This window comes from Pinus tabuliformis, chromosome Q, assembly GCF_031772625.1.
Source record: "Pinus tabuliformis cultivar Carrire ecotype Pingquan chromosome Q, CPIR1, whole genome shotgun sequence".
Classification (NCBI taxonomy): Eukaryota; Viridiplantae; Streptophyta; class Pinopsida; order Pinales; family Pinaceae; genus Pinus; species Pinus tabuliformis.
In genome coordinates, this window is record NC_142296.1 from 486,295,219 (window position 1) to 486,310,655 (window position 15,437).

Sequence of the window (15,437 nt, forward strand, 5' to 3'; positions counted from 1 at the left end):
TTCTAAGAATAATTTGGTTCTCAAGTACTGCAACTACCTGCACAGGTAAATCCAAGATGAGATGGAATTCTAGGACATCTCCTCACTTGGCATGGCATACTTATATGCCGTCAAGATCGATCAAAAGTTTAAACAGAATAAGAAAGACTTTGGATCTGCAAATCTGAAGCAAGGGAAAGGTGCCCCCAAATCGCAGAATAAAGGACAAAGCCAAGGTAGGGCAACCCAGGACAATCTGCCAAAGCCACAACCAAATAACAACACCATGAAGAGAAAGAAGGACATGGGAAAGTGGTGTGAGTTCCATAAGAGCTCCACTTACAACACAAGTGAGTGTCGGGCCAATCAGTCACTGGTGGTAGAGCTAAAGGCTTCAGAATCAGATGCATGTTCCAACTTTGAGTTAGAACTCAACAAGGGGAATGGCAAAGGGAGGAAGATTATTGATGCGAAGCCCAATTCCACCATTGCTATCATGAAGATCCAGAAGGAGGAACCCAAAGATACAGAGGAGGAGGAGTGCCTCTTCCACTCCGAGATGTGGGTAAAGGGTTCTCAACTACAGTTCATTGTCGATAGCAAGAGCCAAAAGAACCTCATTTCAGCAAAGGTCATGAAGCGGCTGGGCTTACTGACCATAGCACATCCACAACCATACACCATCAAGTGGCTTCACCAAGGACATGATCTTTCCATGAGCTAGCAATGTTGCCTTCCATACAACACCAAGCCCTTCACGGATGAGGTATTATATGACATTCCTCCCCTTGATGTTTGGGATGTATTATTAGGCCAACCATACTTATGGAAGTGACATGCTATGTTTGAGTGAAGGTCTCGTGCTGTTATTGTTACTTTTGGAAATAAATTGTATAGTAAGCTCATTTCCAAAACTAGGAAATTTGTTTTCCTAATCATATGCCCTCAGGGAAAGAAGGAGACAGTGGCAACGACCTTGAGAGAGGACCCTTCTGCATGATAAAAATAGATGGACAAGGTCATGGAGGAGTACGAGGACATCTTCACCTCCCAAGCAGGGGTGCATCTACACTGTCATGTTAGGCACTCCATCTATCTAACACTAGGTGTGGCACTGCCTAATGGACCAATATATCAGCGATCCATTTTGGAGAATGATGAAATCAAAAGGAAAATTTAGGAGCTACTGCAAAAAGGTCACATCCATCCGAGTTCATCACCCTGTGGGAGCCCGATCGTGTTAGTACAAACGAAGGATGGGACTTGGAGACTCTGTATTGACTATCGGACACTGAACAAGATCACTGTTTGGAATAGGTACTTAATCCCATAGATTAATGACCTTCTGGACCAACTGAAAGGGGAAAAATATTTCAGTAAGATTGACTTGAAATTAGAATATCACCAGGTGCCAATTGAACCCTCCGATGTGTGGAAGACTGCCTTCAGAGCGAATGAGGGCCTTTTCGAATGGTTGGTTATGACTTTCGAATGGACAAATTCTCCTGCAACCTTCATGAGGCTAATGGATGACATCTTGTAGCCATCCACCAACTCATTTGTAGTGGTATCCTTGGATGGCATCTTGATCTTTAGCCAAAGTTGGAAAGAGCACCTCCACCACATCTAACAAGTTCTCCAAAGATTGTGACAACACAAGCTATCTGCCAATTTGGAGAAATGGACATTTGGCATGACCCAGGATCAGTATCTAGGGTACATTATTGATGAACGAGGGGTGCATGTGGATCTAAACAAGATATAAGTCATTTTGGATTGGCCTTCTCCAATCACTCTCATAGAACTCTGTAGCCTTTTGGGTCTTGCCAATTCCTACCGCGGGTTCATGTTGGGATTCCCTCATATCACTTGGCCCTTGAGTTAAGTCGCCAAGGCAGGATCAAAGGAAAACTTATTTTGGTATGAATCTCAACATAAAGCATTCACAGAGTTGAAACATCGCCTCTTGCCCTGCTCCAGTGCTCACATTACCATACCTGCAAGAATTCCATTTGATATCAAGACAGATGCGTCTGACTATGCTATTGGGGCAATCCTTATTCAACAGGGGCATCCAGTGACATATCACTATGAGACAATTTCAGACATAGTCCAGAAGTATCCCTCTTATGACTAAGAGATGTATTCCATTGTGTAGGCCTGCCGACAATGGAAGCATTACATTTTGGGGAAGGAAATAGTCATCCACATAGACCACTGGCCCCTGCAGTTCATACAAATGCAAGGGAAGTTGCAAAATGATCGCCATCATAAGTGGTCCACATACCTAAAACAGTTCCATTTGAATATCAAATATAAGAAGGGTAGCACCAATAATGTTGCAGATTGCCTCAACCGACCACCAATCATGGCGTTAACAACCATGCTCAACTCTTGTGGGCACGAGACTTCTGATTAGCCACTTCTCTACAAAAGCGACCCATAATTTGGGCACACATACCAGATGCTATTGGAGGCTTATCAAGTTCCATATTTTCACCTCCAGGATGCCCTATTATTCCACCTGGGACACCTTTGTGTTCCTTCAAGTGAGAAAGCCTAGATGATTTGGAAGCACACTACAATTAGGTCAATGGGAATTTCACTTCCAGGAAAACTGTGGCATTACTGCAAAAGTAGTTCTATTGGCCGAATCTTCAACAAGACGTCAAGAAGTACATGAGATCCTTCACTGCCTGTGCCATTGCCAAACCGACCATCAAGAAGCAAGGCCTCTATACTCCGCTACCTACCCCTAGTCAACCTTGGGAATCCATCTCCATGGATTACATGTCGAGTCTTCCTTCTACTAAGAATGAAAATGACTGTGCTTTTGTCGTCGATGACAGATTCTCGAAGATGGCCATTATGGCTACCTACAAGAAGAATATCACAATGGAAGCCATTGCTAAACCCTTCTTTGAATGAGTGTGGGTACACTTTGGGATACCATAGTCCATCATCTCAGATCGAGAAAACAAGTTCTTCAGTACATTTTGGTCCAGTTTGTGGTTGATGCTGGGCACCAAGCTCACTAAGTCCACATCTTTCCATCCCCAAACTAATGGCCAGACAGAGGTTGTCAACAGGATGATCGTACACATTCTATGCATGTACAATGCAAAGCATCCATGCACATGGGATGAGAGCCTCCCCTATGTCCATCATAGCTATAACTAAGCTCTCCATAGCTCAACTGGCCGTAGCCCTTTTCAAGTGGGCTTGGGATTCCAACCATTATGTCCCATTGATGTGGCCATGCTATTTGCAGCTACTCAGGAAAATTCAGCTCATGTCTAGTCTGAAACCGATAAGGCAAACAACTTCACTGAGCACATCCAACATATCCACCAGCATGTCCATGACATTCTGGATAAATCAAATGCCAAGTACAAGCAACAACATGATCAACATCGGGTGCCACACAAGTTTCAGGAGGGCAACAAAGTCTGGTTTCATTTGCAAAAGGAATGCCTTACCAGAGCCTATCAGAAACTCAGACCACTCCGATATGGTCCTTACACCATTACCAAGGCTATTGGAGACAATGGATTTGATTCAACATCCCCCCATTCCTTAGCCTGCACCCAGTGTTCAATGTGGACCACCTTCAACCATACTTCCCACCATTGCTAGACATATCAGACATTGCGGAACAGCTCACACCTATAGAGTTAAGTCCATATTGCATGGAACAAGCCACAACTGATAGGATCATGGACATGTAGATCAAGAACATTTGCTAGTAAAAGATCCAACTGTATCAAGTTGTCAAAGCAGGCCAACTCCTTCACCAGGGAGAGTGGCTCATCATGGACCAAGTTCAGTGGAAGTTTCCTCATGTCATGGAGGAACTCACTGCAATGGAGACAATTGCTTCCTAAGTAGGGAGGAATGGTCCAGGTGGATATTGGTGGCCACTCGCCAATTCCACTTGGACCCCCACAATTGTTTCTTTTAGTTTTTCAATTTCCTTAATTGTAGCACAATTTACTATTTTTAGCATTTTTTTTAGTCTTGAATTTCTGGAGCCGTTTTGAGGCCCTAAACGAAGTTTTTTTTGCAATCTACCGCTAGTGATTTTCTAACCATATCGACTTTTCCGTCATAGTCCTCAGAGAGATATTTCTAATGGGGTATCATGTGTTTCAAATGGAGATATTATGACCAAGTCGCGACCCCGGAAAGTTTCATGTCCAACTAACCCAAAGGGGTTAGGGTATTGGTTATTTAGGGTTTGATCTTATTATTCAATAATAAAAAGGCCCTTGAGCTTCATTGTAACACAGTTCAAAGGCATGCAACCACCACATCTCTTTTGAGAGATAAGCTACCAACACCTGAGCTAGTCTTATTTCCATTATGTTTGTAAGCATATTTCAATATTTATTATTAATGAAATGAAGTGTTATTTCTATTGCATTTTTGTATTGATGGTTATATCTGTAATTTGTTGCATTCCTGTTTAAATCTATATTAGTGGTATTAGAGCGATTTTCTCTTTCTCTATTTTTCTTTGCATGTCCCCAATGAGGTTGGATATAAGGAGTTAGGCTCGAACTAGTCCAACCTTTGTAAAACTAGCCTCGCAAATCTCGACGGCCTCCCATGGAGGTGTTGTGGTCACCAACAACCCCCCTCTTTGTTTGGTATTAGCAATAACATCAAGCAAAGGGGTTAACAAAAAATCCCAAAAACATTTTTATCAAAATTTTTGTATTTAACTCCCTAAAAGCTATATCGCATCACAGAGAGAGAGTGAAGCGTTTTCCTATGCGCATAAATAAACTGCAAAGAAGCGATGTGAAATTCATCGCATCGCATATTTTGAAAGCGCCCTTAAAAGGAAACCTAAGGAATTGCCCACGGCCGATATGCGACGTCGCATATCGCAACATCGCATAAATAGCGCATAGCGATCAAATGAAAAATGCGATCTTGCGATTTGCGATCTTACAAACTGCGATCTGCGATGAATGAGACTATTAATTGTTCTGATGCGAATCGCAGAAACTACTCATCGCAAAGTTTCTTAGGCATGATCTGTAAACCCAAAATTAAGCGCACACCTTAAGGGAAATTAATGATTGCACGCCTGAGTATCCAAAGATGATCGTGTTGCGTTTTTCGAAGAGTCAAGTCATTATGAGTGTCATGATTATGCATTCATTAGAACTTAAAGCTTTCATGTCGATCTTTTCGTCATTTCTCTTTTTCTTTGCGTAAACTGTAAGGCAGCAACTAATATAAATCTATATGCAGGAAACATCTAAGGAAAAGGGGAAAGCACCAATACTAGAAGAACAGAGAGGAGATGCCTTCGCAAATAGATGCCGCATGCAGCAGGGCCGCGGATTCCAGAGTATCACTCAACAGACACTGATGAAAATAGACTATCCAAGACTCAGAGTCAAAGGCACACAAAAGCAGCATGTTTGCAAAAGATCCTGAAGCTCAGACTGGGTAAAGCAAAAAGAAAAATGCTAAAGAGGGAGGACGCTCCAGAAAAGCCTGGAACAAAGAACGGAAGCAATTTTCAATACGGAAGATTGTTCAGGCAACGAAATCCCTAACTCATTGAGTCATTCGCACGGTCGGAAACCGAAATAGCAACAGCACAATCAGTTTGAAAGAAATCTGGGTTATACTAAGTACACACAGCAAATACACCCAGCGAGAGGAAGATTTTCAAAAATATCTTCTAGTTTGTCAGAAAGAGGTGCCAGCTTTTGTTATTTCTACTTTTATCGCTCGAACAAAAGAAAAAGACAACCAACCGACTCTTTCCAGGCGAACCTTGCATTGCTTACAGCACTAAGGAGCAGATACAGAAACGGTTAGAAATTAGATTCAATTTTTAGAAATAAATTTGTTTTAGTAAAAGGGCGGTCATTTGAAGCCGCTTCCTAAATTTGTGTAATTAATATTAGTTAGTTAGTAGTATTTAACCCTTCTCATGGCATTTGGAGAGGGGTCCGGAAATTTGTCAAAAAACTTGTCCTCAGAACATGCACTTTTGCACCCTCGGAGGGGGTTTTTGATTAATGGATGGATCGAGATTTATTTATGTTTGCATTTTAATGTCTGCTACTGATGTTGCACTTCTGTACTCTTAGTAGATGTTAGAAGTAAGTAGAGATAAATCATTATTGCTTGAAGTTTGTGAGTGAAATCAGTCATAAATGGTACTTTTATCTCTTGATTAATTTCTGCTTATATTCTTAGAGTGATATACAGCTGAATTGTTTATATGTTAATGTACGAATGTGTGGGTTACCATTTGGCACTTTTGTACGGTGGAGTCATTTGTTTGTGCTTGACATATGAATAACTTATTATGCGATATGCTGTCCAGAACTGTTTTGCCTAACTTCTTATGCAGAATGGTTTATCTTAATTGATTTATATTCGTATGATAGTTGAATGATCTTTATTACCAGTTATTGTATGAAATCTTTTTAGATCGCATGATGAAAGAATTCTACCCCGGGTTAGTATAGATTAGATGTGCTGTTTTTGTTAGATTACAGTAGTATAGAGTCAGTTTAGAGTTTAGAATTAAATTAGCTTAAAATCACCTCTAGATTAGCATCATCAAAATCTACACACACACACACATCCTTTAGATTGGGAAGCTGGTCCCATTATCCCCAGTCGGACCTGCTACACCAAACAGGCAAGGAGCCGCCAACCAAGTTCCGGACCGGGAGGGTATCCCCCTTGTTTTTGACCCGATTTTAGGGCCCTCAACATATTTGGCGCTAGAAGGAGGTCCAAAACTATGAATGGCAACTAAGTCAAAATCCAAATACCATTCTGAGAGTAAATCACCCTCATCAACTCCCCCGACTTCTCCAATACGGTTAAACCCAGAGTTAGAAGTCGCTCGAGTATCCACCGCTGCTACCTACCCTAATATATCAGACCAACTCATCATTGAACCCCCGGAAATCCAAACTTTGATTCGTAAACTCCAGGGATTCTCTATTTTTTCTCAGAGGTTTGATAAATCACACAGCAGCGTGACTTCGCAGTACAATCCTACTCATCCCCTGACCAGATTGAAGAGTGAAAAATTTGGTATTCAGCCAAGTGAACTCCCTCTCCCTACTAGGAAAAGAGCAAGGAAAACACCACTAGAGTCTGACAGTGAGACTCTTTCATCTACTTTGTCCATTTCAACCCCCTCACCGCGAAGTCAACCACCCACATCCTCATCCCAAATCACTCATCCATCTTCCACAACCCTTCCTCTTCAATCATCAAAGATTATAATATCTTCATCTTCTCAGCATCAGGAACCATCTTCTGCACTTTCATTAACTAGCGGCTCAACGATGGCCCAGTCTCCATGGAACAACCCTGGGGCAGTTTTAATGCCTCCACCCCTAAGCCCAATACCGGCCCATCCTGAGAAATGGCTACCTAAATTCAATCCAGAAATAGGCATGCTAGCTGAAGAGCATATCAATAATTTCATGCTTTCTGTTAATCTCAACGAAGTTACCAACGAGGATGCTGTCGTCCAGCTTTTTCCTTATACAATGCAAGGAACAGCCGGGTCATGGTACTTTTCGTTACCTTTCGGGTCCATCACAAGTTGGGACATTTTTCAAAGTCAATTCCTCACCAAGTATGGCGATGACAGATCAACAACGACATTGATCAATGACCTATCTAATCTTAAAGCTGAGGCTAGAGAACCCATTAAGGATTTCAATTTACGGTTCAATAAGATCCTCAACAAAATTCCCGTTGCTTCTCAACCCAGCGAGGAAGTAAGATGTGAATGGTATATCACGGCCTTACCATCAAACTTGGCTATCTTCGTAGATAGGGTAGACAAGACGACCTTAGTTGAAAACTTGACAGAAGCACTAGCAGTGGAAAAGTGCGTAGTTTCCCTAGAAAAGAGATCTGTAATAGAAGAATGCAAATCTAAGAAAATCTCTTTCAAAGAAGACACCAAGAAGAAGCAAACGAAAGATCCTTTCGATATGGAAGGATTACAAAAAGTGTTAAAGGCCATGTCCAATGAGATGATTGACATAAGAAAACAAGTAGGAGAAAATTCTTCAAAAAAGCCCTACAGATCTTTTAAAAGAAATCCTCCCATGGAGGTGAAACCACCTAATGCTGTCTCAAACGTCGAATCTGAAGAAGAAGAAGAAGAAGAGAATACCACTGAATGGCAGACCGATGATGAAGAAGTTGTGGAACTACAAGGAATGTGGGATTTCATCCTCCCACAAGAAGAAGATCAAGAAGCATTTCCGGTTAGCACACGAAGCAAAAATCAACTTGATCCTCCCCAAACTAATCCTAAACAGAAGGGCGCAAGCCCTGCAACAAAAGATAAGGTCGCAACAAAGAAAGCAATCGCTAGAGTGCCCCAATTTAGCCCAATCCAATCAGATCAAGCACCTCCATCAAGAACACTGATAGTGTCGGATGAGATGGAGTATAACATTATCGATGACATGAAAAAGACTAGGGCTAATATCACTCTTTACGAATTGAGCAAATTGAAACATCAACAGAAAATAATGATGAAAGAATTACATGCTGTGCCTACTACATCTTTACCTACAGTTGTAGCTTCCCACAACATGGGAAGACCTCCAACCAACATGATCAATAAGATTGATCCGAATGACATTGCCTTGATCGGAGGAAGATCAAGATCCCATACTCCTCCTTTTCTTCTCACTTATGAAATTTTCAATAAAAATGTGCACAATTGCTTGGTTGATTCTGGTGCTTCAACGAATATTTTACCCAGATCAATATGTGCCAAATTGAATGTTCAGCCACAAAAATCCGCAGTGCGCATAGTTCAACTTGATCGATCTCAAGTCGAAGTGATTGGTGAACTTAACCAGGTGACCATAAGATTGTCATCTAACCCGAAAGTATGCCAGGTTATCGACATTTTAGTAGCTGATATCCCTGAATTCTATGGTTTAATTCTTAGTAGGGATTTGTCTGAAAGACTCCACGGATATTTCTCAACCGACTGGTCGCACATGTGGTTACCCTACAACGGTAAACCCAATCAAATAAAGGTTGAATGAGAGTTGCACCAAAAGTACATAGTGACTGAATTGGAAGGAGAGAATGAAGCAATAGCATACAACAGCAGTATCATAGGAAATTACTTGGTAGATTCTTTCCTCGGCAATTTCAATGCTCACACCTCACCTTACTTAGAAAATTCAGTTTTGTCCCAAGTTGAAATTTTTTCCCAAACTGATGATTCAAAGTGTTTTAATTTTTTAGATAACTCTGTAAATACATCTTTGTTTTGGAAATTATATTTTGATGGCTCTAAATCTAATGAGGGAGCAGGAGCAGGATGCGTTCTGATTAGCCCAGACAGAAACAAGATCATGCTTACATGCAGACTTGAGTTCGATTGCACAAACAATACAGCGGAGTACGAAGCCTTGGTGCAAGGCCTATACAAAGCAATCAGGTTGAATGTTAAGTATCTTCAAGTCTTTGGAGATTCTGAAATTGTCATCAAACAGGTACGTAACACCATACATTGCCTGTCAAGTAATTTAAAGCACTACCAATCTTTAGTACAAGATCTGACTTCACATTTCATAGCATTCAATATTTCATCAATCCCAAGACTCCAAAATGGGAGCGCAGACCTGTTAGCTAACGTAGCCTCTAGACTTATTCCCTCCGAAGATTTTAGTCCCGATAGGTTCTCAATAGAATTAATCTTTAGACCATCCATCCCTGACAACATCACCAACTGGAGAGTATTCAACGACGATCCTGACATTGTAAATTTCCTCACTTCTGAAGGATCCTACTCAAATCAAATAATTGACGAAGACCATCATGATCACCAAATACACCAAAATAGAACTGATAATGCTATACCTAAATCGGTGGTTAAGTTAGAAGATTTTTATGATTTAAAAAGTCGGTTTAAAAGGTCTGCCAATTCTAAACTCTACAGTTCAACTCTGAATTTTGAATTAGTAAACCTAGGAACCGATCAGAAGCTGCAAAACGTTAATCTAGGCCACAGCCTAGCCCCTGAAGAAAAATTAGCATATATCCGCCTTCTGAGACAATACAGAAACGTTTTTGCATGGAATTACGATGAGCTAAAGACATACAACACTTCTATCATTCAACACACTATCCCTATGATTGACAATGAAAAACCTGTCCAGCAGAAGCTTAGAAAAATCCACCCCAACTTAGAAAATCAGATAAAGACTGAGCTAAATAAACTGTTGAGAGCCAGAATAATTTTCCCCGTCAGACATTCCAAATGGGTATCCAATATGGTGCCCGTTAGAAAGAAAAACGGAGATATCAGGATCTGCATTGATTTCTGGAATCTCAACAAAGCCTGTCAGAAAGACAATTTTCCCCTCCCACCTATGGAGCAAATACTACAGGCAGTGGCGGGCTCAGAATTAATGTCTTTCCTGGATGGATTTTCAGGATACAATCAAGTGCTGGTACATCCCGATGATCAGTTGAAAACCACATTCCGAACCAAATGGGGCACATACGCATATCGTAAGATGCCATTTGGTCTGATCAATGCCGGCGCTACCTTTTAGAGAGCCATGGACATTGCGTTTAAAGGTTTAGTCAATAAATCGGTAGTGATTTACCTGGATGATATAACAGTGTACTCCAAGAAGCGAAGCGACCATCTCAAAGACTTGAAACAAATCTTTCAAAGATGTTTAAGGTATGGGATTTCACTTAACCCAAAGAAATCTTTTTTTGCATTAAGTGAAGGGAAATTGCTAGGATTCATAGTGTCGAAATCTGGTATTCACATTGAACCTGACAGAATCAAAGAAATTTCTGAAATATCCATGCCCCATAACAAAAAGGCCATGCAATCTTTCCTTGGACAAATCAATTTTGTAAAAAGATTTGTCCCGGATTTTTCACGTATCGTTTCTCCTTTACAAAATATGATAAAAAAGAATTCAAATTTTAAATGGGGTCTAGGCGAGCATGAAGCATTCAACTTGATCAAGCAAGCAATCATTAACACTCCATCTTTAGCGACCCGAAATTTTTTAGAATCTTTTACCTTATACACATTTGCCTCAGATAAATCTTATGCCGCGATTTTAACTCAAACAAATCAAGAGAAGGCGGAAGCTCCAATCGCATTCTTTAGCTCAAACTTACAAGGTGCTGAGCTCAATTATTCAGACGTGGAGAAACAGGCATATGCTGTTTTCAAAGCGATCAAATATTTCAGACCTTTCTTACTTAAAGCCCATACCAAAGTCGTAGTACCGTTTCCAGCGGTAAGAAACCTACTGGTATAGAAGGATGTGGGCGAAAAGAGAGAAAATTGGATTACTGCTTTACAAGAATACGATCTTGAGATCAAGCCAGCAAACATCGTAAGAGGTCAAGGCTTTTGAAAGATGTTAGCTGGAGCATCGCAAATTCCTGAGAACTCATCTGAAGAGGTACATACATATGAGGTAAGCCTAAACGACGTAGAATCATTATATGCAGACACCATTTATTATCTTAAGAACGGGTATGCTCCATCACATCTGGATCACACCAAGAAAAGAGCTCTGAGATTGAAAGTTAAACAATAGCAGCTCATAAATGATGTTCTGTTTAAAAGGAATTACGATTCTGTACTTCTTAGGTGTCTTGAGAAAACTGAAGCCGAAAAGGTTTTGCAGGAACTCCACGATGGACCAGCAGGTGGACACTATGCTGGAGAAGCTACTGCGCACAAGATCTTACGAGCAGGATATTATTGGCCCACGCTGTTCAAAGACTCATACAATTACGTAAGGAAATGCCAAATCTGCCAGACTGCTGCAAGGAAACAAAAGAAATCGTCCATGCCACTACAGCTGGTTAACATCGAGAAACCATTCAGCCAATGGGGCTTGGACATAATAGGTGAGATCGTTCCTCACTCTTCTAAGCAGCATAGGTATATCCTCATGGCAACAGATTATTTTACTAAATGGGTAGAAGCAGTTCCTCTCAAGACAGTTAATTCTGAAAACGTTATTGAATTCATAGATCAATTTATCATCACTAGGTTTGGATTTCCAATGGCCTTAATGTTTGATAATGCATCATACTTTTCTAGAAATGCAATGACTAAGTTTGCACTTAAAAGAGGGTTCAAACTGAAGTATTCTGCCAACTACTATCTGTAAGGTAATGGGTTGGCTGAATCAACAAACAAAAACCTAATCAGGATTATTAAAAGAACAGTCGACCAAAACCAAAAGAATTGGCACAAAGCGCTGGTAAATGCTTTATGGGCAGATATAATTATGAAGAAAGCTTCAATCGGCACTTATCCCTTTAATTTAGTTTATGGGAAAGAAGTGGTTCTTCCAACTCACTTAGTCATTCCCTCTTTGTCTTTAGTACAACACATCGATGAAGTATCTACTTCCTCTTTACAATTGAGACAAATGGAGATAATCAAACTAGAAGAACGACGAAAACAAGCTAAGAAAACCCATGCTCACCACCAAGTGCTAATAAAATCCTCTTTTGACTCAAGCATAATGACCAGAAAAAGCTTTCAGATGGGAGATTTAGTTTTGAAATGGGATAAGGCTCATGAAGAAAAGGGCAAGCATACGAAATTTCAGAAGCTATGGCTTGGTCCTTTTCAGATTGTAGAAGTCATAGGCCCATCGACGTTTGTGTTGCAGGATTTGGCAGGTAGAAGAGATTCTTTGCCTGTAAATGGACAGATTCTTAAAATGTATTTTCCATAGAAGATCATTCTTCTATTTTTGTAGGATAGTTTTAGTTTTTTTTTTTTATTATTTTGTTTTTCTCTTTCTTATAAATAAAACCGGTTGTGAATGATCATTGAAAAGGATTCATGAAAGGGCACACCAACTCTCTATCAGATTTTGATTTCACTTGTACAAATAGCAAAACTTTTTGAAAAATCTGATTTTTATTATTGACAAATAGAGTTAACTTTAACCTGAATTTGATATTAGTTTCAACCTCTCAAAAAACTTTGATGAAAGCACCCTTTGGTAAAAAATTGTTTTATGTCAGCACAATGAAAGGTATCATCAATAATAAAATAAATATTCTCTATAAAGCTGTTGTTTTCAAACTCTATTATTGTCGTCTAGAGCTTTCTTAAGGAAAAACAATGACTTCCTCCCTGGTAAAGGAAACCGTAGCATTCAGAGAAAAAATCCGAGAAAACACCATATCTCAAAGAATAAGAGGTCTCGTCACGAGCCGGCTTATCATGATCAGAGATATTATAACTTGCTGACTTTGCCAATACTGTCTATCAAAACAGGGCAACGACTCAAGATTGCTACAATCAAAAGACAAGGGGTCTCATCACGAGCCAGCTTGTTCAGCAAAAGTGTAAATCAAGTGAATGACTATGTCATTATTTGGCCACCAAACCAAGACATTGTTCTTTAAAGAATAAAAAAGGGAAAAAGTGTCAAAAAGGATTTTTCTCTGAAATGTTGTAAATAACCTCAAGTAGGAAAAAGGATCATTGTTGGATAACATGGTAACCCTATCGAGGCTATGGACGCTTGCGGGCAGCAGAGGCTCTACCTACGACAAATGAGCATACTTCAAATCCAATACGCAGAGAAGACCTTATTTTATCTTAAGGAAGGACCAAGTAATGTCTGGTGTGAATGCAAGAACTAAGCTTAAGGAAGCAGACAATTGGAATAAAAGAAAGGTTGAGATGAAGTATCATTGACAGGATAAGGGGTAATCTACTCTATTTGTCCATAACAAAATTTAGACATATGAAAATTTTTCTGTTTCGTAAGTGGAAATGTCAATAGAAAAGCAGAGATAACTGGTTCTTCATAGTGAATCGCCATTGTTGTGGTCACCAACAACCCCCCTCTTTGTTTGGTATTAGCAATAACATGAAGCAAAGGGGGACCCTTAACAAAAAATCCCAAAAACATTTTTATCAAAATTTTTGTATTTAACTCCCTAAAAGCTATATCGCTTCGCAAAGAGAGAGTGAAGCGTTTTCCTATGCGCATAAATAAACTGCAAAGAAGCGATGTGAAATTTATCGCATCGCATATTTTGAAAGCGCCCTTAAAAGGAAACCTAAGGAATCGCCGACGGCCGATATGCGACGTCGCATATCGCAACATCGCATAAACAACGCACAACGATCAAATGAAAAATGCGATCTTGCGATTTGTGATCTGCGATCTTACAAACTGCAATCTTGCGATCTGTGATCTGCGATGAATGAGACTATTAATTGCTGCGATGCGAATCGCAGAAACTTCTCATCGCAAAGTTTCTTAGGCATGATCTGTAAACCCAAAATTAAGCGCGCACCTTAAGGGAAATTAATGATTGCACGCCTGAGTATCCAAAGATGATCGTGTTGCGTTTTTCGAAGAGTCAAGTCATTATGAGTGTCATGATTATGCATTCATTAGAACTTAAAGCTTTCATGTCGATCTTTTCGTCATTTCTCTTTTTCTTTGCGTAAACTGTAAGGAAGCAACTAATATAAATCTATATGGAGGAAACATCTAAGGAAAAGGGGAAAGCGCCAATACTAGAAGAACAGAGAGGAGATGCCTTCGTAAATAGATGCCGCATGCAGCAGGGCCGCGGATTCCAGAGTATCACTCAACAGACACTGATGAAAATAGACTATCCAAGACTCAGAGTCAAAGGCACACAAAAGCAACATGTTTGCAAAAGATCCTGAAGCTCAGACTGGGTAAAGCAAAAAGAAAAACGCTAAAGAGGGAGGATGCTCCAGAAAAGCCTGGAACAAAGAACGGAAGCAATTTTCAATACGGAAGATTATTCAGGAAACAAAATCCCTAACTCATTGAGTCATTCGCACGGCCGGAAACCGAAATAGCAACAGCACAATCAGTTTGAAAGAAATCTGGGTTATACTAAGTATACACACAGCAAATACACCCAGCCAGAGGAAGATTTTCAAAAATATCTTCTAGTTTGTCAGAAAGAGGTGCCAGCTTTTGTTTTTTCTACTTTTATCGCTCGAACAAAAGAAAAAGACAACCAGCCGACTCTTTCCAGGCGAACCTTGCATTGCTTACAACACTAAGGAGCAGATATAGAAACGGTTAGAAATTAGATTCAATTTTTAGAAATAAATTTGTTTTAGTAAAAGGGCAGTCATTTGAAGCCGCTCCCTAAATTTGTGTAATTAAGATTAGTTAGTTAGTAGTATTTAACCCTTCTCATGGCATTTGGAGAGGGGTCCGGAAATTTGTCAAAAAACTTGTCCTCAGAACATGCACTTTTGCACCCTCGGAGGGGGTTTTTGATTAATGGATGGATCGAGATTTATTTATGTTTGCATTTTAATGTCTGCTACTGATGTTGCACTTCTGTACTCTTAGTAGATGTTAGAAGTAAGTAGAGATAAATCGTTATTGCTTGAAGTTTGTGAGTGA

General features: G+C 40.0%; 1 pseudogene; it reads left to right on the forward strand.

Moving 5' to 3' along the window:
- Positions 1 to 15,437, forward strand: part of LOC149220293 (threonine--tRNA ligase, mitochondrial 1 pseudogene) — a 176,698-nt pseudogene that overhangs the window by 131,749 nt on the left and 29,512 nt on the right.